The sequence below is a fragment of the Toxorhynchites rutilus genome, chromosome 3, assembly GCF_029784135.1.
Source record: "Toxorhynchites rutilus septentrionalis strain SRP chromosome 3, ASM2978413v1, whole genome shotgun sequence".
NCBI lineage: Eukaryota > Metazoa > Arthropoda > Insecta > Diptera > Culicidae > Toxorhynchites > Toxorhynchites rutilus.
In genome coordinates, this window is record NC_073746.1 from 1,043,375 (window position 1) to 1,065,352 (window position 21,978).

General features: G+C 37.9%; 1 protein-coding gene and 1 pseudogene across 3 annotated transcripts in view; both read left to right on the forward strand.

The window, feature by feature from the left end:
* The window catches only part of LOC129772840 (rap1 GTPase-activating protein 1), a 280,874-nt gene that overhangs the window by 86,977 nt on the left and 171,919 nt on the right, over nt 1–21,978 (forward strand). The window lies entirely within an intron of this gene.
* LOC129780755 (U4 spliceosomal RNA) lies at nt 11,592–11,742 on the forward strand (annotated as a pseudogene).

The following is a 21,978-nucleotide window of genomic DNA, read 5'->3' on the forward strand; positions in this document are numbered from 1 at the left end:
AAGCACGAATTCGATGAAAAATGATGGTAAACAAATTCTCAACATAATTCGATTAATTTCAACACGCTGGCTCGGCTCTCCTCCTATAATCCAATAATTAAATCCCGTTCCGAGAACCTGAATTATGTAAATGAAACCCAACCTTTCAATTCGACCATTTGGGAAGTAAACTACTGGAGGGGCTGAACCTAAAAATCCCTCAAACGGTCGCTCTTCGTACGGATTATCTCGTCTACCTTTGAATTAGAACAAATCGAAAGCAGCAACTAAGTGGCACAAATTTACGACATTTCCTCGGGATCAAGTTTGATTCGATTATCTCGGTTGAAGAGCAAGTTTTTGAATGCGTATCACTGTTTCTTCGCTCTGTTCAATTGATGCAATTATTCCCCCGGGGGGAAGCGATTGAAGGCAGCAATTAGTTGTCAGCCGGGGCTAAGTGCACACACGTTTCGAATTCTTGTTCGAATGCACAAACAACAAAGCAATAATATTTATATGCTAACCATTAAAGTGACAGCGCGGCGGACTATCAACAGTTGAGCGATCGGTTTGCTACCGCTACCGGTATGGAAGGCTCGGATGGAACGAAAGAACACTAGTGAACGTCGTTTCTGGGCCACCACCCGGTTAAGGTCAAATGCTTCGGGGCTGGAAATATGTAAACTTGTTATTTCCTTTGGAAACTACCAACCGTGCCAATATATTCAACACAAATGCTGCGAATCGGTGACGAGAGCATGAAACAATGAATCGCAGGGAAACGCGTCAATCATAAATCGTTTGGTTTGAATCATTGGTATAATATTTTAATCGAACTCAACTGTTGTCTCGAGAAAGCCAATAATCCTATTAATCTTAGTTTCGAGTCGGTTACAGCTGAAAACAGCTTGGAGCTGGATGATTTGTATAGCAATTGAGTGAAGTGTACTCATCTCAATCTTTTCCCGAGTATCGATTATAGAATTTAACTTTTCAGTCGCAAAGTTTCTTACAGAGCACGGAGAAAAAGGCTTTCGTACAAAGCCTTATTCAAATCTGGCTTCGAAATTTGTTACTTGGAATTTTAGATTTAGTTCGTCTGCTTGGTATCAATCCATTCGTCAGTTAGCTTCACACTAGAATTGGTACGATGTAAACTTGTAATCTATGAAGTCAGCCATTCCCAGTACGGGCTATAAGTTTCTGTCGTGTAAATAATATACGAGAAGAAGAAGTTGAACATCAGTAACTAAGAAGATTGAGGTATTATTGGGAAAACGGGAACTCGTGGGACTTTTAAGTTCTATTTCATATTAATACCGCATTGACGTTGTCGAAGCTACATTGATTATTCATCACTCGTTCGGATGCGATGGTTACACGTTGTAGGGATTATTCTTGTGTTTCAGTTTTATGTGGGTGTTAAACATTTTGGAGAGATCTATTTACTTTAGCATACACGCACAGCACAGGAGATAATAAACTACATTTTCTTAATTGTTTGCACCAAACCAATGATGCCGATTTGGGTGTCTCCAAATCAACTGGATATCATCCATCCACCAATTATTCCATTATAGACATATACCTCTAATTTGATGTTGGACGCGTTACAGTGACTATCTATGAAGCAAAGAATTATTATTTGAAAATGGTGTTCATCGTTAAAACTTCAAACGATATTCTACCTTTGTATTGTAAAGACGAATTGATGTTCATATATACAATACAAGGAACACAAGCGATGTAAGGACACCAAACTTTATGTTTACTAGATCGCAGAACTCGTTGTTATATAAAAGGGATTTTTTTTACAATATAATGCCCAGATATTTATGCGATTATTTTTTTTATATACATGCGACAACAATGGCATAGTTCAAGAAAATGTGTATTTCACACGTGAAATCTGTTTTATGAACAGGTTTTATTTTTGAATAAAACTTCGTTAAATTATCTACTTATGTTCCCAATTGATTGAAATTACAAATTTTTTTCACAGGTGTCTCAGACTACCATGTTCGTACTGATGATGATTTTTTTTTCCAAATTTTTTATTGCATATTATACGAAAAAAAAGCATTGTCTACGAAAGTTTAAGCCTCGCCCGCGTTTGGTGGGTCTGGACTATGGTAATGGTGAACACTGGTAGAAAACTGATACACAAATAATTTTTTTGTAGGGTCCGAAGTGGAAGCTGGATTGGGGTTACTCAGAATTCTCGTAAATTATCTTTTCATCAGATAGTTATAACAAGTATTTCTGAATTATAGTAGATACCTTGAATGTTATAGGTAGAAACTTTCAGACATTGGGAATAATTCCCAATTCCGGCATTCAAACTCTTTATTTACAAACTAAACATGTTGAATTCAATTGAAGTATGAAGCGGATATTGCTTCATACAACCAATGATTTTATCAATACAAACAAATTATTATGAGGCCAAATATAGTCTTACTTCTACTTTTCGGTTATCGGTCCGGAGTTCATAAAGCACCATGATGATGACAATTTCGTCAGGCAGAAACCATCCTTGGATAGAAGTTCATCAAGTTGCTGGTGTGTTAATGCATTCTAGACGTGTTATTTCGCATATAAAGCTTAACTAAGTACAAATAAAAATGACGCAAGTAATACTTCGTTGAGACGGCGAAGTTCTTGTAGGAACGTTGGAGCATTTGAGGAAGGGAATCAAGAAGGTAATATCCAGAAGCTGCGGCGGCAATTATCAATCAGCATTACGTTGACGACTATTTCGACAGTGCTGAGACCGTTGAAGAAGCGATTCGTCGAGCGAAAGAAGTGCGGTTCGGCCACTCACAGGGAGTGTTCGAGCTTAGAAATTGGGTCTCGAATTCGCCTGAAGTTCTTCGGTATATGGGAGAGGAGAAAGCTGCGCAAGCGATCCACTTTGGCCGGGACAAGGAAACCGGCAACGAGCGAGTTCTGTGCATAATCTAGAGCCCAGACCAGGATACGTTCTCATTCTCGACGGAACATCGTAATCACCTGCGTGATTATCTGAGTGGCATCGAAAGGCCAACCAAAAGAAAAGTCCTGAAGAGCAGGCATATCTTCAGGACTTTTCTTTTGGTTGGCGCCCTTCACAGTCCATGGAAAAATTCTGGTGCAGGATCTGTGGCGCACTGGTTGTTCATGGGGCGAGAAAGTTGATGAACGATGTTGGACGAAGTGGAAGCGGTGGATCGAGTGGCTTCTGGACGTAGAAAACGTACAAATTCCTCTCTGCTACTTCGGTGATTCGCTGTCGTCAGCAGTAGAGTCGCTGGAGTTACACATATTTGTCGACGCCAGTGAATACGCATACGGCTGCGTCGGCTATCTGCGTGCGGTCGTTGAGGGCACCGTGCGCTGTTCTTTAATAATGTCGCGTTCCAAGGTAGCGCCACTAAAGCGGCAGTCAGTTCCACATTTGAAATTAATGGCGGCCGTACTGGGTGCCCGAATGCTGCACACGGTCATCAATACTCACACCGTGAAATTTCAGAGGAAAGTTCTGTGGACCGACTCGCAAACTGTGCGCATTTGGATCCGCTCCGATCAACACAATTTCAAGCAAATCGTTGCATTTCGGATAGGAGAGATATTGGAGTTGGCGAAAATGTCAGCAATGCATCGACCGCTGTTACAGGTTCCGATCAGGATTTAGAAAACTAGCATTCTGTATAAGCTGACACCAATGTTGTATGAAAATGGCGTCGTTAGGCTAGGTGGTAGGATGGAAGCGTCGGAGAAACTTTCGTTCGACAAGAAGTACCCTATCATTCTAAGCCGAAATTACGACGTCACTCAAAAATTGATCCAACATTACCACGAGAAGTATACTCACGGAAACTGGGAGACAGTTTTTAACGAAATGCGGTAGAAGTTTCACACTCCAAATCTCCGCGCCGCAATTGACCAGGTGGTGCGAGGATGTATGAGGTGTATGGTGTCGCGCAGTCGTGCACAAGTTCCATTGATGGCTCCACTACTAGTTCAACGAATCTCCCCACAACTACGTCCGTTCAATGACGTAGGAGTAGATTACCTGGGGCCGATCGAGGTAACGGTTGGTCACAGGAGGATTCAGAAAAGGTTGATGGCGTTATTCACATGCTTAACTATAAGAGCTGTGCATTTGGAGGTTTTGCACTCGCTGTCCTGGGAGCGGTGGTAGAAGGAATACCTGCTCACGATAAATCAACGCTCGAGATGGTTCGAAAATCAAAAGGATCTGAAAGTTGGTGATTTGGTGTTCATCACGGATGGGAAGTAACGGAAGAATTGGACACGAGGAAGAATAGAGGAGGTGTTTGCAGAGAAAGATGGAAGAATCCGACAGGCGAACGTACGGACGACTGGTGGCGTGTATAGAAGAGTCACAGCGAACTTGGTGGTGTTGGAATGCAAAGGACAGTGAATCCGGCAAACCGGTGGTCCGGTAGCGGAGTTACGGGCTGGAGAATTGTCAACACGGCTGAACTGAAGAAAAAGATAGCTGATTTTCAGTAGCAACAAACCGTCAGTGGTTGACAAGAAAGGGTTTATTTATTCTGGAAAATAATTCGTGAATAGCTGCAGCAAGAAAAGAGTATTTAAAAAAAAAAACAAAATTTCCGGAAGCCTGAAATACCTGGAAAGAAAGAAGAGAGAAAATGTTATAAATGAATTTGTTTTTATGTAGATTGGTGGAAAATAGAGGTGGAAATATCGAAGAAAATTAAACTGAAATTGGTGGAAATTAGGACAGAAAATCATCGGAAGAATGCTGGATAGTAGCAAAGGAGGAAAAGTATAGCTGGAAAAGCGAAGGACAGAGGCCAAAAAGCCAGGAAGGTGTGTGTGCAATTCAAGAAGGGTGGTACAGAGTCTCAGAACCTTTCAGACTTCTGGAAGAATTGATCAGCAATGTCCAGGAAGTGCATGGAGGCTACTGTGCATAATTTGATGGGAGGTGTCGAATCCAAGGTACGATCATTCCACAGCGATCCGTGGGAATTATTCACTCTACTGTCTGTCATCACTATAGCCAAGAATAAAAAGTATGCAAACAAAAATTTCAACAGTAACATTAACGAATTTTGACGTAGGACTACGTCTTTCATTTCTATACCGGGGTGTAAAATCAATATTTCGAAAACGAAAGCGTTACGCCGGAGACCGTGATTTTGAGTGTTAATAGCTCCTAAACAACTGAACGAAATGGTATGATAAACACTTCATTCGAAAGATAAAATGTCTACGCGTTCTATACTTGTTACTTTTTGATCCAAAAATTTGTTTCAATGGTCTTAAAATTGCTTTCAAAACAGGCTATTGAAATCACCAATCGGTATATAAGCGAGCGCCGCTCGGAAATCCACTCAGTTCTAATTGACGATTGGAGCATGTTGTCGCTGTTGTGGTGAAGCTCTTCATTTATCATGAAAGCGCGGATGAACGATGTCACCAAGAGCCTGTTTGTGCACCTTAGGCCAGAAGGCAATCCATCAGGAGGAGAGTGATGCTACAAACGGTTCCCCGGGAAGATCTCGAAGCAGCCGCTACACACACACACATACACGCACGGAATTCTTTCCGTTTGGATCGAGAAAGATCCGGAAAATAATCTGCCAGTTCCTCTAGGAATTTAAAAATACATTCATGTGAAAGAGTTTATTTGAATGTTTTCTATCCATGTAACACTGTGACCAAATATGTTTCAATCAAGTGCTATTAACAGATGGTTATCGAGTTAGCAATAACCACTGGTGGGCTTCCAGTATCCAGTATCCAGAAAATGTCGAAATATCTAATCGTTACTGAAAATGATCTGCCAGTTCCTCTGGGAATTTAAAATTACATTCATATGAAAGAGTTTATTTTAATGTTTTCTATCCATGTAACACTGTGACCAAATACATTAGGTTTTGTGATTTTTCAATCAATCGCAATCAACAGGATAGCTTCTGAAGATTATTCTTCCCCATCAGTAGGATATTTCCGTATCCAATATTGGATGCATAAAACCTTGTGCCTCCAACGTAACGCTCTCGTTTTCGAAGTTCTCCAAATATTCATTCATTCAGAATGAAATCAGATTCAACTTCATACAAATGATCTCTAAATCAACGATAGTCCTACGTCACCCTTGCGGTTATACCATAGATATAACCCACTTCCTGTTTTTTTAATTTTGAAAACTTTGATATTACTTTTCGAAACAGTCCTTACTTTGCAATGGTGTCAATATTTCGCGCCGCATAATACAACCTTTCAGTGCAGCGTTGCCAACCTTCCAGATTTATCTGGAATCTTCCAGACTCTTGCATGTTACCCTGACATCCAGACTATATTTTGTCTAGTGCAGACTTTCTATGATTCGTCCAGATTTGTTCAGATATATGATGCAATAATATAACACTAACTCTTCTCGTTGGCTTGAACTTTCGTAAAAATTAATTAACTTTTTGCAATTACTCAATGACATCCTAGATAGAATTAGATGTAACTAAACATTTAGTTCATTTAATGAAATTCCGAAGCTTCTGGAAAAGAAGACCCCCCTCCCGCCAGTAAAGCAAAATTAATCATAATTATTTATATTCATTTGGTTCATTCCACCGCCCCTCCCAGCCGACGCCTCTGATATAGAGTAAGTCAAAGTGGTATCCATCTATAACTGGTTGAACGATCAAATTTATCAGTACTGTTAGACTTATCTCTGATAAATCCTCCAACTGATAAAAAAAAATGAACAAGCACTTGGAAGAAAAGTTTCCGGCGCCAAGTTGTACATTCCAGCATTTCACTGTTTTTTTAAAGGGCACCAGATATTTGTGAACATATTGTCCCATTATCAACATTTTGCCTAATCACCAAACGGTATGTGTAGAAGTTCAGTGTGCTGAAGATATGAAGGCATATTTTCCAACGCCGTCTTGAATAATCAAGCTAAAGCGTTATGTAACCCGCTTTTGTAGTACGTGTTAGGAGGTTCATTCGCCTTCAGTGTCTGCAATGGCGATTTTCCCAGACTCCCGGTTTTTGTAGTCCGTGTTAGAGAAACACAATTCGGTCTGCACAAGTGCTAGCGAGTACAAAAGTACCCGCAGATTGCATAGATTTGCAATGTCGATTTCCTCAGGCTTCTTGGTTTTGAAGTTTGTTGGGGAAAGCGTATTCCGCTGATTGTTTCTTTTGGTCGGTATAATTTGAGGAGCACAAATCGGGCTAATTCAAATGTGGTACGTTTGCCACGTTTAAATAATGCTACATTTCACAATCGTTTAATTATTTATCTCAAGCAAAATAAAATGTTAGACATAGTTCTACGTCAAAATGAAAAGATTTGCATTTCTAACAAATTCAACAGAGCAGTTACCTTATTCCGCCGATGCATCGGAACGAACATATAACGTTATGCAAAACCCAATAATTATAATGGACAGTCCATGGTCCATAAATCCAAAGTCGTTTCATTGAAGTAGTTATAGGTTCAAAAACTGGAATTGGAAGAATAGCCCTTATCAAAAAGCTGACCATGACGCATCTGAACAAGCCCTAGAACGGAGAAAAGTTGTATAAATCGCCCAAGCATGAATTCCATATTTACTATTTCTCCCGCCTATATAAAATTACTTCGATTAACTGTCTACTATCTCCGATACATCACAAAAAAGTCGTCAAAAGCAAATTAAAGGCATTTTCCGTCAAAATTAGTATAATTGCCCCAATTGATGTGTTACATGGTGAAACATTCGTCATTGCGTCTACTATAATCATTCATTGACACACCAAAATACCTTCAAAAACTTCAAATAAACAGACACATTTCACGAAATTCGCTTTTTAAATAAGCAGAACAGCTATCATTTTTGACTCTGAAAAAATATCACAATTGAACCAAAAACAACACAATCGAATCCAATGCTTCAATAAATTGTTCCAAATATGAAATACTAACATTAGGATACAATTTACGGCGAGGACTAGAGTCAAACTGTTTTGACAATTTATTCATTCTTTTAAAATTATATCGATGAAATTCTGAAAAAATTGAATGAATAATAGATATGTTGTTTAGTTAAGTTAATCCACCAAAGTACGCAACCACTTTGGTTCTCCTTTTCCGCTCCGCGAACATGTCCATCCGCAAGTGCTATTCTGCTGTTGGTAATCAAATTACAATGCCTATGTTTTGTGCCGGAGTGTTTTACGGTCTAGGTATGGTATTTATTCAAATTAACTCCGGTCAGTAGACTTTCGTTCGACGATCGAATGCACCTAAACTGTGCTTTCATGTTCGAATCCAAAATTGTCCATTAAATTTTACGGCGAATTTTCGCGCATAATTTAGTAAATAGGCTGCACACACGTGCTGGTTGACGGAGCGCGTCTGCAATTGCTTCTGCATGCAAGTGGAAATCAATCAACACCCATTTTTGCCCCCTTCTTTCGCGCATTGTTTTGTTATCGTAGCTAACGATTAAAAAAATCGTAAACGAACCATTACTTCATCAACTTACAAATATGCTATATGCATCCAAAACCGTTCAGTGACTTTGGCACCGGCGCACAGCCCATGTATTATTAACAACATTGGTTCCTGGTGGGATGTTTTGAGGCAATTTTCCGCTTCCTCATGCTCCGCACGGCGGTAGTCGGTATTCGGTCATGCAAAAATTAAATCAACACTTTCCTTCGTACGCCCACATAAGAAACATATAGCGCGTTTCGGCGGACGGAAGGCTTACGGATAAGACCACACGGTACTATATTGGATGAGGTCGTTCGAAGTCATCGTCGTCGTCGTCGTCGCCGATTTCGTGCCAACGACAGACAGTATGACGAAAATAGCGATTTCAATTTAATCAAATGCTAGGATGGAACGGAAGCAAAGTCCGGACTTCACTTGACCCACTTTCGTATCCCCGAGAATGCACGGGATTTGAGTGCTATTAGTGGCGTATGCAACAGGTGAGTGGGTGAGTGAGTGGTTGGTGAATGTGCCGCTGAACCCGTGTCAGATGCGGTATTATTCGTTCTGAAAATTCAAGAACCGGATGGAATCATATGCTGTGCGTGGGTTTGCAGTTGCTCAATTGTGTCGAGATCATTGTATGTGGTGGCGACGGCTGTGAAACGCCTTTTGATTGATTCCAATCACTTGTGGTTTTAGTGATGTGATGTTCCATTGTGTTTGACAATCGAAATTGAATTTTGGAAATTTAGTTCAAAAACAATTATGGAATTACTAAAATAGCGCCCTTTTTGTTGAGTCTACAGAACAGATATCTACAGATATCGTGAATAAGAATTTTGTTTTGAGAAAATATAACCCAATATTATAGGAACCCCGGGGATACTGTGAATAATAATTCAGATTATATTGGTTTATTCAATTATGTGCTCCTGTCGATTAGGGTAATTAGGCAATTTCGAAGTCTCTGAAACTGTATAACTAAATTTATTATTCCGGCCTATTTAACACATACGCTCAATTTTAATCTAGTACTATTTGGATTCAGGATTTGTACAGGATACACAATAGACAAATTTCATACCAACTCGACTTAGCAACACCATCTCAGGTTGTAGTGAAATGTTGTGAGTGTAAATATATTGTTCGTTCAAGCAATTTTGCATACTTGGAATCTACTACTTTTTGAGAAGGACCAATCTTTTCTTGATTTTCACAGAAATGACTTACGCAAAAATAATAAGACGTACAAAATTTGTTGTATGGATGACTTGTTGGTTATTGTATGAGCTTTTCATATATTTTTTGCAGAATTAGGAAAAAATACTGTTTCGAGAGAAATGATTTTTGCAAATTGTTGTAAAATTTGCAAAAATCATTTCTATATAAATAAAAATAGAAAGCCAAATTTGTTGTTAGGCGGAAAACTGTGTTGTTATTTAGCTGTATTCGTCTCTTCCCATAGATCAATATAATAGCGTAGAGAAAATTCGGAAAATTTTTGGAAAACTCTGAAGAACGGTCGGACAATTCGGAAAATTGAATTCCCACATATGTAATTGTAGCATCATTGTAGCGTTGCTAGTTCACCGAAATGGGAAATTGATTTTCTGGCGAAATAACGGTTTCCTATATCTTCTATCTATACAAATAAAAATGGAAGGACAAATTTATTGGTAAGCGCAAGGAATTGTCCAATTTGAGCTGTCTTTATTTTATAATATTCTCTATATCGAACATGTATTCCAGCAACGGAGAAACATGTTATTTGCAAGTGATTGAAGAATCTTGAATGTCAATTGTGTCTGAAAATAATTTTATATTATAATGACCAATTTTGGTAGAAGTACTAAAAAAGTTATAGTAAAAGGGAATTGTAAAGGGTCAGAACGAAATCAATCAATGGAGAATTCTGCGATTGGACCCACGAACGTTCACTTAGTAAGAAAACGTGAATATTTGAAAGTATTCATATAAACAAATATAAAACAAACATAAACATAAATAAATAAATAAAACTGTTTTGGGCGAGACGAAGTTCGCCGGGTCAGCTAGTTTTTTTTAATGAAAATTTAAACGTTTTCATTACCTGACTAAAATTGTTATGGTATTATAGTTTCGAGAATTTCTATCTTAAAAAGATAGAAGAAACTCAAAATTAATCCAAAAACTTATAGGCCTCAAAAATTTAGTTGATAAATCCTAGTAAAATGTTTAAAAAATATGAAATATTCTTTTTCAAAAAAATTGTACTGAAAGTTGTCAGTCAAAGTTGAAAGGGAAACTTTTCATTCAAACGAAAATATATTTGCAATGAATGTTCCTACAGGAACGTAATCGGGTTAGTACGATTATATGGCTTTGCAATTGAATTTGTTAGCAAAAAATTGTATTAGTCCACAATATATTTGCAAAAATAGAAAGAAATCGATTCTTTATATATTCTCGATATGTTTGTCCACTACATCTCCACACACCAAGACAAAAAAAAAATGTCCGTAAAACATTAAAATTTAATATTAAATATTGAAATACATAAACTTTAGAGTTTAGGCTTTAAAATAATGTACATCCCACCTTTATCAGTTCACCCTATGTACAAAAAAATGTATTTTATTTGAAACTATCTGACTCGGCAAATTTCGTCCCGCTCAGAATTGCTTTTTTGATTTAAATCATTTCGAACATATAAACCTGACGCCGACTAAGACACATCAATTATGATACTGACTGTTCAAATCCGTTGCTTCATTCTCGAGTTAAATCGTGAAGAACGGACACCACATTTACATAGATGAAAAAAATGGTCAATTACTTTTCGGGCAACCCAATATTTCAAAAGCTATAACAGATAAAATGTTGACGTCTTTGACAAAAGCTCATATTTTAACATTATCTAAAGTTTTGCTGAATATGATCTATCCCTAACATGAATTTAGACAAAATTATAAACAATAAACAAATAAGAAAAATAAACATTGCCCTTTTCAAACCTTGGTTTCCTTGGATCGAATCGGAAAAAATAATAATGTTCAACTCTAATTTTTTCGATTTTAAAAACACACAATCGGCGGCAACTCGGTTGCTTGTCAAGTCGGGATTTTTTCCCGCAGAATATTTCATACCGAATGATTAAGACTCTAGCTCTACGCAGTGGCATTATCGTAACCAATGAGGTTTTACGGAGGTGCGATTATTGCTAGTTAAAAGAAGATTGCGGTGCGACCACAACGTGCCATTTACATCATAAGACCTATGATGTTTTTTGACATTTTCTACGATCTTTTATAGATTCTGAAGATTTCAAGCCACACCGCAAAATTTATGATGTTACATTTTTTTAAATCTTGTAAATATTTTAAAGAATCTCAAAATTCCAATTCTAAATATTCTAAAGATTCAAAAAATTGCAAACCATGGCGCACCATTTACACTGCAAGATCAATGATTTTTCTAATATTTTCTAAGATTGTACAGATTCAAAGATTCTAATGATAAAAGATTGAAGATTCTAGTGATTCTAGGGATTCTAATGATTCTGAAGATTCTAAAGATTCCAAAGATTCCAAATCACGATAAATCATTTACACCGCAAGACCAGCATTTTTTAAGATTCTGTAATGATTCTTATTGTTCTAAAGACTTTTTAAAATTTAAATCCGTGACGCACCATTTACACCTCAAGACCAATTATTTTTCTAACATTTTCTGAGATTGTCTAAAGATTTAAAGGATTATAAAAATTCTAAAGATTCCAAAGATAGTTTCTATAGATTTTGAAGATCTCAAACCACAGCGCACCATTTACACAGCAAGACCGGTGATTCAACATTTTCTAAGATCTTCTAAAGGTTCTAACGATTCGGAAGATTCCAAACCACGGCGCACCATTCCATTTACATCGCAAGCCCAATGGTTTTTCTAAGATTTTATAAGATCTTCTGAAGATTCTAAAGTTCTAAAGGTTTTGTAAAAGCACTAAAGATTATAAAAATTATACTGATTCCAACGATTGTAATGATTCTGAAAATTTTGAAAACTCTAAAGATTCTGCAGATTCTAACGATTCTAATGATTCTAAAGATTTTGAAGATTCCAAAGATTCTTATGATACCAAAGATTCTAAGGAGTCCAAACCACGGTGCACCATTGCATTTACACCGAGAAACCAATGATTTTCCTATCATTCAACTCATCGAGTATCCATATACCACCTTTAAAACATTAGTAATTTAGCTTTGGCGACTTTGTGTTATGTGAAAATGTCTGATTTTGGGTCAAACAATCGTCATTTGCAAGAAGGGCTGTTTTTCTCCTTCTTTTAGAAAATAAACGGCGACTTGTAACGCAACGAGTTGATTGGATGGTTGCTTCCACAATTTTGAACAGATGGTAATATTGATGTAGACGACTGTCGGAGTGGATTGAGGACAAACACATTTACAGACGTTTAATTGAAAATGTTATTCGATGAGGATCTTTGTCAAATGCAAGAAAAGCTTGCTTCATCATGAGGAATGGTGAAATTGAGAGTGAGTAAGAACTTGGATTTCTTATGATTTGAAATCACTGCACGAGAAATGGCCACAATAACATCAGATTCGCGAAAAAAGTATTCCACAACATGACAACGTTCGGCCTCACGTTGTCGTTGCTTTCCAATTTTGCAAATACAATTGTGTAACAAAATACTTAATATGTTTTCATCATCCGTTACCTCTTTTGAATTTTAAATGTCAATTCGATTTTCAAAAATATTCATGGAATGAAAATAAATTTGCTTTTCTCAAACGCTTACAACATTTAAACCACTCAACAACAGCTCTTCAACATAATCCAAATACTCGTTCCTCTCGAGTTAGGTTATAATTCCACCAAATCTACCCAAATAAATGGAATCAAGTACAGTGCGGAAAGCAGCATACACACGGATTCAAACCGAGTGGAAACAAACCAATTCAAACGCGAAGGGACGGTCGTCGTGAAGTGGAAGCGACCTCCTGTAGCGAATGCAATTTTCAGCAACTACCCCCGAATTTGTTGTCCCCTTACTCGAAGCTGTTTGTGCACTCTCGACATCACCTTTCTCGCGTGTATACCTATGATTCGTGTGTGTCCCGTGCCTGTCACCTTCGTCATCGCCAATATTACCTCGGATCGGTATGAGTTCCCACTTTGCGATGTGCATCGGACAACCCAAACCAGTCGGTGCGGCGCGCGGTTCTTCTGCAAGGTCGTTTTCTCCTGACAAATGACAGCTCAATCAAATATTTGTGCCTCGCGGCTGTTTATTTTTGTCGTTACTTTTTTCGAACGCGAATCATCATGACCCGAAAAATAGTAACAGATGTTTCCGATTTGCACCGCGCGGACTGAACGATTCTGTGTGAGACGCATTGGGGTGATAAACATTCCATTCAATTTATTGTTTACCTCCTAACCGCAAGATGCACGCCCAACCTTGTTATAAGTTATTTCTGACACACTTTTAATTTAGTTTTATTTTTCTCTTCTAGGTAAGCATCAATCGTTCCATACTGTGTCTCCGGGTAAGAGGAAATCTATCTATGAGAGTTATAGAAAAATAATATACAGCCATGCTAAATATCTCTATATCAATCAGAAAACTTTTCTTGATCCATCAAGAGTGTATTTTTAGAACAGGTTTGATATTACTTGGGGAAAAACATTCCGCCGGTGGTCACTCTCACAAAACAGTTTGATTAAAATTTAATCGTCAAAGTTTACCTCCCAACTGGATGGTGTTGTTTGGTCGGTCACTGATGTTCCCCGGCGGCGGAAATGCAAAACAAAGTGGATGAGACCTAGAGGAGTTTCTGCGCGCTTCCGGTGTGTCTGGCCTTTTTTGACACTTCCTGTCGGGCCCCATAGAGTTCTCCGCTGAGAAAAACGAGACCCGAGCAACGGTCCCTAATTTGCATATCAACTGTGCTCAATCTCTCGGCTACCGGGGGCGATGGAAGGAATGGATGTATGTAGCTCACAGCCTTGCAAGACAGCCTGCCTGGTGATGGAGTAAAATTATGGAAGAGATAGAAGGCAGGATCATCAACGTGTTTCATGAATAATTTAAATCCCAGCCTGGTACGGCTGACAGAGCTTATTCCGTTCCAGACTGGAACGTCTCTCTCTCTTGTTCGAGAAAGATTTTATCGAAGCGCCTATGATGTCATTGGGTTCCGAGGAACGGAAGCTTGGGATGCTGCAATCGCACCGATGTGCTCGCTTCGACACCGAAGGGAAATCTTCAACATTATCATTAGTTTTCCAATCGACAATAGTTGGATACGTGATTATACGCACACTTGCTCGACAGGTAATTTGAACTGTGGTAAATCAATTAACAGGCAATTCAGATGAGCGTTGTTATAGTGCTAAAAGTACGTAGAAGCGGAACCAGTCGATCCGTTTCAATCTGCAAAATTGATTGCATTCAGCACACGTCTTACCGTGCGCTTGCGACATAGACATTTTGCCAATGTCCAAGGGGAAAGTGATTCGACTGAAAACTTCATCCTATCACCTTAGAAATGCTACATAAGAAAGTGCTTGATTCAACAAGTATCAGTATGCAGATTGTACAACGAAGCCGTCTGTTGAAGGAACGGAACGAATGCTGTCGATGGGTTGCGTGACGGAGGTTCGTTTAGAAGCGACGGCAGGATGGCAGCGGTGTGATCGACGGCGGCATCGTTAGTGATGCGTGCCTCGATTCAATAAAGCTTACCAACGATTTGCTTAATCTGGATTTCCATCCGGTCAATTGCTGGTTGGGAAGAGCGACGAGTACAGAAGGTGCCGCCGTGCGTTATGGAATTTTGTTTTTACCGTGGCAGTTTTTTGCGTCAATTTCTTCCGATACCTGGACTATTATATTCTGGAAACGATGCGATTTAGCATGGTAAACCGTTGGATTGAATAAATTGGTTGCTTCAGGTGCCTTTTTGTTGATTATTTGCATTTAGATTGAAACTTTATATCAAAATTGGAAAAAAAAATCCAATTCAGAAATGCAGTCATAGAGCTGGCTTCAGTTAGAATCTGTACGCAGGAAATTTTCTCTATCTCAGGATAGTTTGAATAGAATAAAAATATTGTTGGTTCGAAATGAAGGTTTTAAGTGCCGTTTTTAGAAAAAAATATCGTGATTCAGAGAAACCTTTTGTTGCAGATATATATATAAAAACGGATTTTTCTGATTGGAAAATATATCATGCAACATCACCGGATTACGATAATTCATGAAATATTACGTTTATTGTTTATGGAAAGAAATGAAACTCCTCCTTCCTGGCATATATTTTCAAGATTTCGACTAGAAGACTTCAAGTGTTCACACATTACAATGAGTTATGCAAAATTTAGTGTAAAGGGCCTGGCCGGGTAAGGGAGTAAAAAGTGCCCCCAAACCAAATCACCAGCTGTATGGCAAATATAGTATAGGATATTAAATGAGGAATTTTTGCGGTTTATTTGAATCCCCATGTGGTTTAACATGGAATCTATAGTGAAAAACGTACATTTTCGTTTTTTTCACGCCATTCTCAAAAGCTTTGAGACAAAAATATGAAAAAATACTGAAAGTACATCTTACTAAGGTATATCGTATATCTAAGGTTTGAAGATATTAATCTTCAAACTATTTTTTCATCAAAAAATCTAATAATAAAAAAAATTAAATACGCAGTACAAAATAATTTTATATATTTTCTGGCATTTCGAAATTTTGAAAATAAAATATAACTTTGAGACCAACTTATGCTCTTATCCTTATTTAAATGCGTTCGTATGTGTTTTTTTTCTACATGTGGCGTAATTTTTCCTGAATTTTTAAGAGCATTGCGAGACACAAAAATAATTTTCTTCATCGTCAGCATTATTATTTTTATTTTCTTGAAATCGTTTTTCTATGAATTTGGTAAAACATTCAAATCCAATGTAAAGATAATTTCATATATTTTAAGATACGAGAAAAACAATTGTACAGCACAATGCTCTGAATATAACGACAAAATTTAGACATATGAAAAACAAAATTTTAAAACTATTAGAGCAATAATGGGTATCTAAATTCAAAATAAATTTAAAATGCCCAAAGGCCAAAAAAACCATTTTTTTCCCGTAATCCTCTGAAAAATTCAAGGAAAAATTACGCAACATGTGGAAACAAACAACACAAACGACACATTCAAAAACAAATTGAGTAAAATTGGGTCTCACAGTAATTTTTTTTAAATTTCGAAATGCCTGAAAATATTTTTTTTTGTACCGCCAAAAACACTCTAAAAATTCTGAAAAAAATCACATATACCTAAAATAGACGTAGGAAGAAATTTGAATACAAACTAGAATAGTACTGAATCTCAAAATAAAAAAATTATTTAAAATAAAAATAAATCTGATTTTAATTTTTTTTAGTGTTTGATTTTCTGATGAAAAAATTGTTTGAAAATATTGATCGATACACTTATGGCGTGAAAAAAACGAAAAGGTGCATTTTACATCATAGATCCTATGGTATACCATATAAGGATTCAAATATATGGTACTACTGCCAAAATGTTTTATTTAGTACCCTATATAATATTTTCCATACAGCTATTGATTTGGTTTGGGGGTACTTTTTACTCCCTTACCCAGCCAGACCCGTTGGAAATATAAAAAGAAATATTTGTTTTGTACCGCGCAACACTGAAAAAAAACTGAAAAAAACACACATATCTAGAAAAGCCGTAGAAACACATATAAATATGAATTAGAGTAGTACTGAATCTCTAAATCCTAAAAAAAAAATTCAAAATCTCAATATTTTTTTAGTATTAAAATTTTTGATGAGATTTTTTTTCTTGACCATTTTTCTTGATACACCGTAGAAGGATGCACATTCAGTATTTTTTTCAAATTTTTATCTCGAAGCTTTTGAGGATAGCGTGAAATAAACGAAAAAGTACGTTTTTCACTATAGATCCTTTGTTAAACCACATAGGGGTTCAAATAAACCGCCAAAATTTCTTATTTAATATCCTATACAATATTTGCCATACAGCTGGTGATTTGGTTTGGGGGCACTTTTTACTCCCTTACCCGGCCAGGCCCTTTCCAGTTTTCTTTCTTAGTATTTTTTTTTGTCTCTGCAACTCTTTATTAGACGGTTTTTTCTATACGACCAAAGGTTTCCAAGATAAAATTCGTAAACGAAGCTTATGCAAAACTGCAAACATGGAGATGCTCATATGTTTCTTGACACTAATACGCACTATCGAAGATGATCTTTTGGAATTATTTTTTCATAGATGAAGGCGCTTCAATCAACAAAATATACTTTCTGAAATGAGATAAAGCTTCAGCTGAACATGCCAATACCTAATTGTAGATAACCTTCGAGTTTTAAACGGCTAGGGCACAAGTAAATTTCTATGAAGTTGACAGTTTCGTTTTTATCAGATGAAGCGAACGTGTCGCTTATTTTAAATTTTATGTGTTATGTGTTTCTTTCGTGCATACTCTGAGAATGCATTCTTAAAAAAAAATCTGAAATCTTAAAAAATCTTTTTATGATAGTTTTTCTCAGAAAATCTGTATAAAATTTATAAGTTCAAATTTGAAGCATAATCTTAGCTTAAGTATCAACTCTCAATACTTGAAAAATAGTTATAAAGTTGTATAGTTGCATATACATGGGATATGAACAGGTTCTGATTTTATTTAGATTTATATTTTTTCTGCTCTCGCCCAGTTCAGTAGCTTCCGTTTATACAGCTTCAAAACCAACGTAGGTTCGTGTGGTTTACTTCAGATGCTGTTAATAATTTCCAAAATCTTTCGGTCGTAGTTGAACCTCTCTGGGTTGCGTTTAACGACGGATTCCAGTAAGAACCAGCTTGAGTAATATTTTCGTGACACAACCGATATCTAGCTTTTTAATTTGTACTTGTTGTATGTTTCCAAAAACGTCGTCCTACGTCAAGGCGTACCAATGATTCTTTTAGTTATTTTCAATCCTCAAAACAAGCCATAAAGAATATTGGAACGCCATTTCAAAAAAAAAAACTGTAAATCAGTATGAAACTCAAAAAATCTGAAATGTGTAACTACATATTCTTAAGTTCAAAGAGGATGAAAAATTTATTTATATACAGCCATTCCATGCCAAACCGATATAGTGGTTCTCAGATTTTCGTGGAAAGTGGAAATTTTGTTCTTTGTCGCAAACCATTAGACCCGTTTTTTTTAATTTTTATTTGTTAGGGGGATCGTTTCCATTTTAGGGTGGTCCGAAAAATCAAATTTTTCCACTTTAAAAAAAAAACTTTTTTTTTTTAATTCATAACTTTTGAACCACTAAACCGATTTATGTGATCGACATATCAAATTAAAGCCAATTAACTGAAAAAAATACCAGAGTTGCACAAAATTTGAATTTTGGTTTCGTTATCATTTATTGTATTTGTTTTTTATGGTTTTCAAGGTCTCGGCGCCGAAGGCGCAATATTTTTTAATAGTTTTTTTGGAAAGCTGAGAATTTTTTACATAATATATCTCGAAACCAGAGAGGCGTTATTTTTTTGTTTTTAGGTTATGATTTTTGAAAGATAACCGTAATTATTCCGTAATTAGTCGAAACCAAAATGCAACTCTGATAATAACGAAACTCGATAATAACTCGACAGCAACTCGATAATAACGAAACCAAAATGCAACTCTGGTACTTTTTCAAAAAAGATCTCAGCTAATTGATTTTTATTTGATATTTCGATCATCTAAATCGGCTCAGTAGTTGAAAAATGATGAATTTAAAAAAAGCCATTTTTTGGAAAAAGTGGAAAAATTTGATTTTTCGGACCACCCTAAAATGGTCACCCTAACAAAAAAAATCAAAAATACGGGTCTAATGGTTTGCGATAAAGAACAAAATTTCCACTTTCCACGAAAATCTGAGAATCGGTTTGGCATGGAATGGCTGTATATACAGATTATTTTGTAGATATGATAACCCTTATTCTGAGGCGAATAATTTTGCACATCCGTCGGTAGAGAAATAGAAACAGGAAAGTATCTTGTACTTGTATCTTTTAGTACTTTTGCTTCTAGCTGACGACATGAACAGTCATGATTGTTCACCAAGGCACCTGTGCTTATAGCTTTCATACCAGTTTACAGAAACGAAAAACGTATTCCTACGTCAAAATCATGCAAAGATGAAGAAATTAAGTGTCTAAATTCATATTAAAGCTTATATCGGCTAACCATTCCTAGCAGGCTCCCGAAGGATTCATGAACTCATACTCGGGTCTATATGCGAAATCGGGTATGGGATCTAGACTTTGAGACATTTTGGATTGTGAATACTGATTATAATCTGAATCTGGAATTTGAATCCTTTATCTTATGTCCTATAATCTGGAATTTCAATTAGGATACTAGATTTGGGATTCTGCATCTTAGATTTTGTACTATGTATTATATTTCCTGGTTTTTGGACTTTTGTGGATTGTGGATTCTGACGCGAACATAATGAAATTATTAGCACAGAGAGCGATAGAAAATTATGATAAAACGAACCGCTATATTGCGCCATGTTTATGGCTCATCAGATGGTGAAACTAGGAGCCAAAAATCTAGAATCTGTTATTTAAAGAGGTATAATAATTGTGATAATAATCGCTGATACTTCACGTCGAATTCGGATGGCTGACTCGACATCATCGGCACCTGACAGAAAGTCGTCTACGTAAAAATCGTTGGCTACTGGTTTCGCAGCGGAAGGAAATAAGTGGGCCGCATCACTCGCCAATTTTTGGAGAGTTTTTGTGGCCAAATATGGGGCAGAAGCAGTGCCGTAGGTCACGGTTTGCAACTCGTAGGTAGCTATCGGTTGGGATGCATCAGTACGCCATTTGATCCTCTGGTACGGTCGGTCTGCCTTGTGGAGAAGCATCTGACGGTACATCTTCTCGACGTCACCGTTCAGGCCAATGGGGTAGAAACAAAAGCGCATGATGAGTGACAACAAATCGTCTTGAATGACAGGTCCGACAAGTAGGAGGTCATTCAAGGAATATCCCGATGCGGTCTTGCACGCTGCATCAAACACGACTCTCGTCTTCGTGGTGGTACTCGATAGCTTGAATACGGGATGATGCGGGAGATAACAGTGTGGAATCGAGTTGTCCACGGGTTCGTTCAGATGTATCATGTGACCGAGACGCTCATACTCCTCCATGAATTGGTGATAGGATGATTTCATGCTGGGGTCACGCTCGAGACGGAATCGGCGTTCGGCGATGGATTCCGAATTTCCCAAGAAGACGTCCGGATTGTCCGTTTTGGGTAGGCGAACTACGTATCGCCCGGTAGAATCACGAGTTGTTGTTGCTACATAGAGCTCTTCGCAGGCCTTCTCCGTGCTGGAATGGACGGATTGGTTCGGAATCGTCTCGATCTCCCAAAACCTTTGTAGAGTTGCATCCAACAGGGCATCAGTGCTGGATATGGTACACACCATTGAGTTGGAGGAATATTGGGAAGTTGAACCGCAGAATTTCCAACCAAAGTACGTCTCGATGATGTAGGGGAGACCTGGGCCTAGGTCCAGTTTCTTCCCGGTGTGTAGGTCCCAATACGCCTCACCACCGATTACCAAATCAATCTTGTTGGGAATGTGGAACGCAGGATCAGCCAACTGCGCATTAGGGAGGTTCCACGAAGAGATTTGGACGTACATGGTAGGTAGGTCAGCCGTGGGATGCTCGATAACGAGGAATTGAAGCTTCGTAGAGAAAGACGCGACTCTTGACTGGATTGTGGTGGTTACTGCACGCTTGATCTTCCGGTGGGATTGTCCGATTCCAGCTACGGACACATCAACCTTGGATTGGGAGTTGGAGAGCAGGTTCGCAAGATCTTTGGACATGAAATGCGACATCGAAGCGGAATCTAGAAGAGCTCGGGCTTGGAAAACGTGCCCATTATCGTCGACGACTTGGAGAACGACTGTTTCGAGGAGAACCGTGCTGGCTTGGGACTGAACCGACATGCTTACTTGTTGGTAGGAGGTAGACGGCCCTGGGATAGCCAACATGGGTGGATCTTGTGCCGTTTCGGTAAGATTCGATGCTATGGGAGGAGTACAAGAGCTCTTACTAGACTGGGATGGATCGTGTAGCAGCGTATGATGCCGATCTCGACAGATTCGGCAGGAAAACTTCGAGGAACAGTGTCTTGCTTGGTGGCCACTTCGGAAGCAGTTCCAGCAAATCTTCCGTTGGGATACCAGCTCTCTTCGTTGGCTGACGGGCATTTTGGCGAAAACTTGACATTGGAAGAGGAAATGTTTACCGGAACAAGCGTAACACGAAGGAAGGTTGGATCTACTATCGGATGCAGCAGCGTTGGCAGCGACCTTGGATTGGGTGTACTTCTTCGGAGGAACAACGTTGCCGGCCACCTTTGTTTGAACCGGTTGGGAACGTTGTAGTAGATCGGTTGCCACAGATTTCAGAATTCGT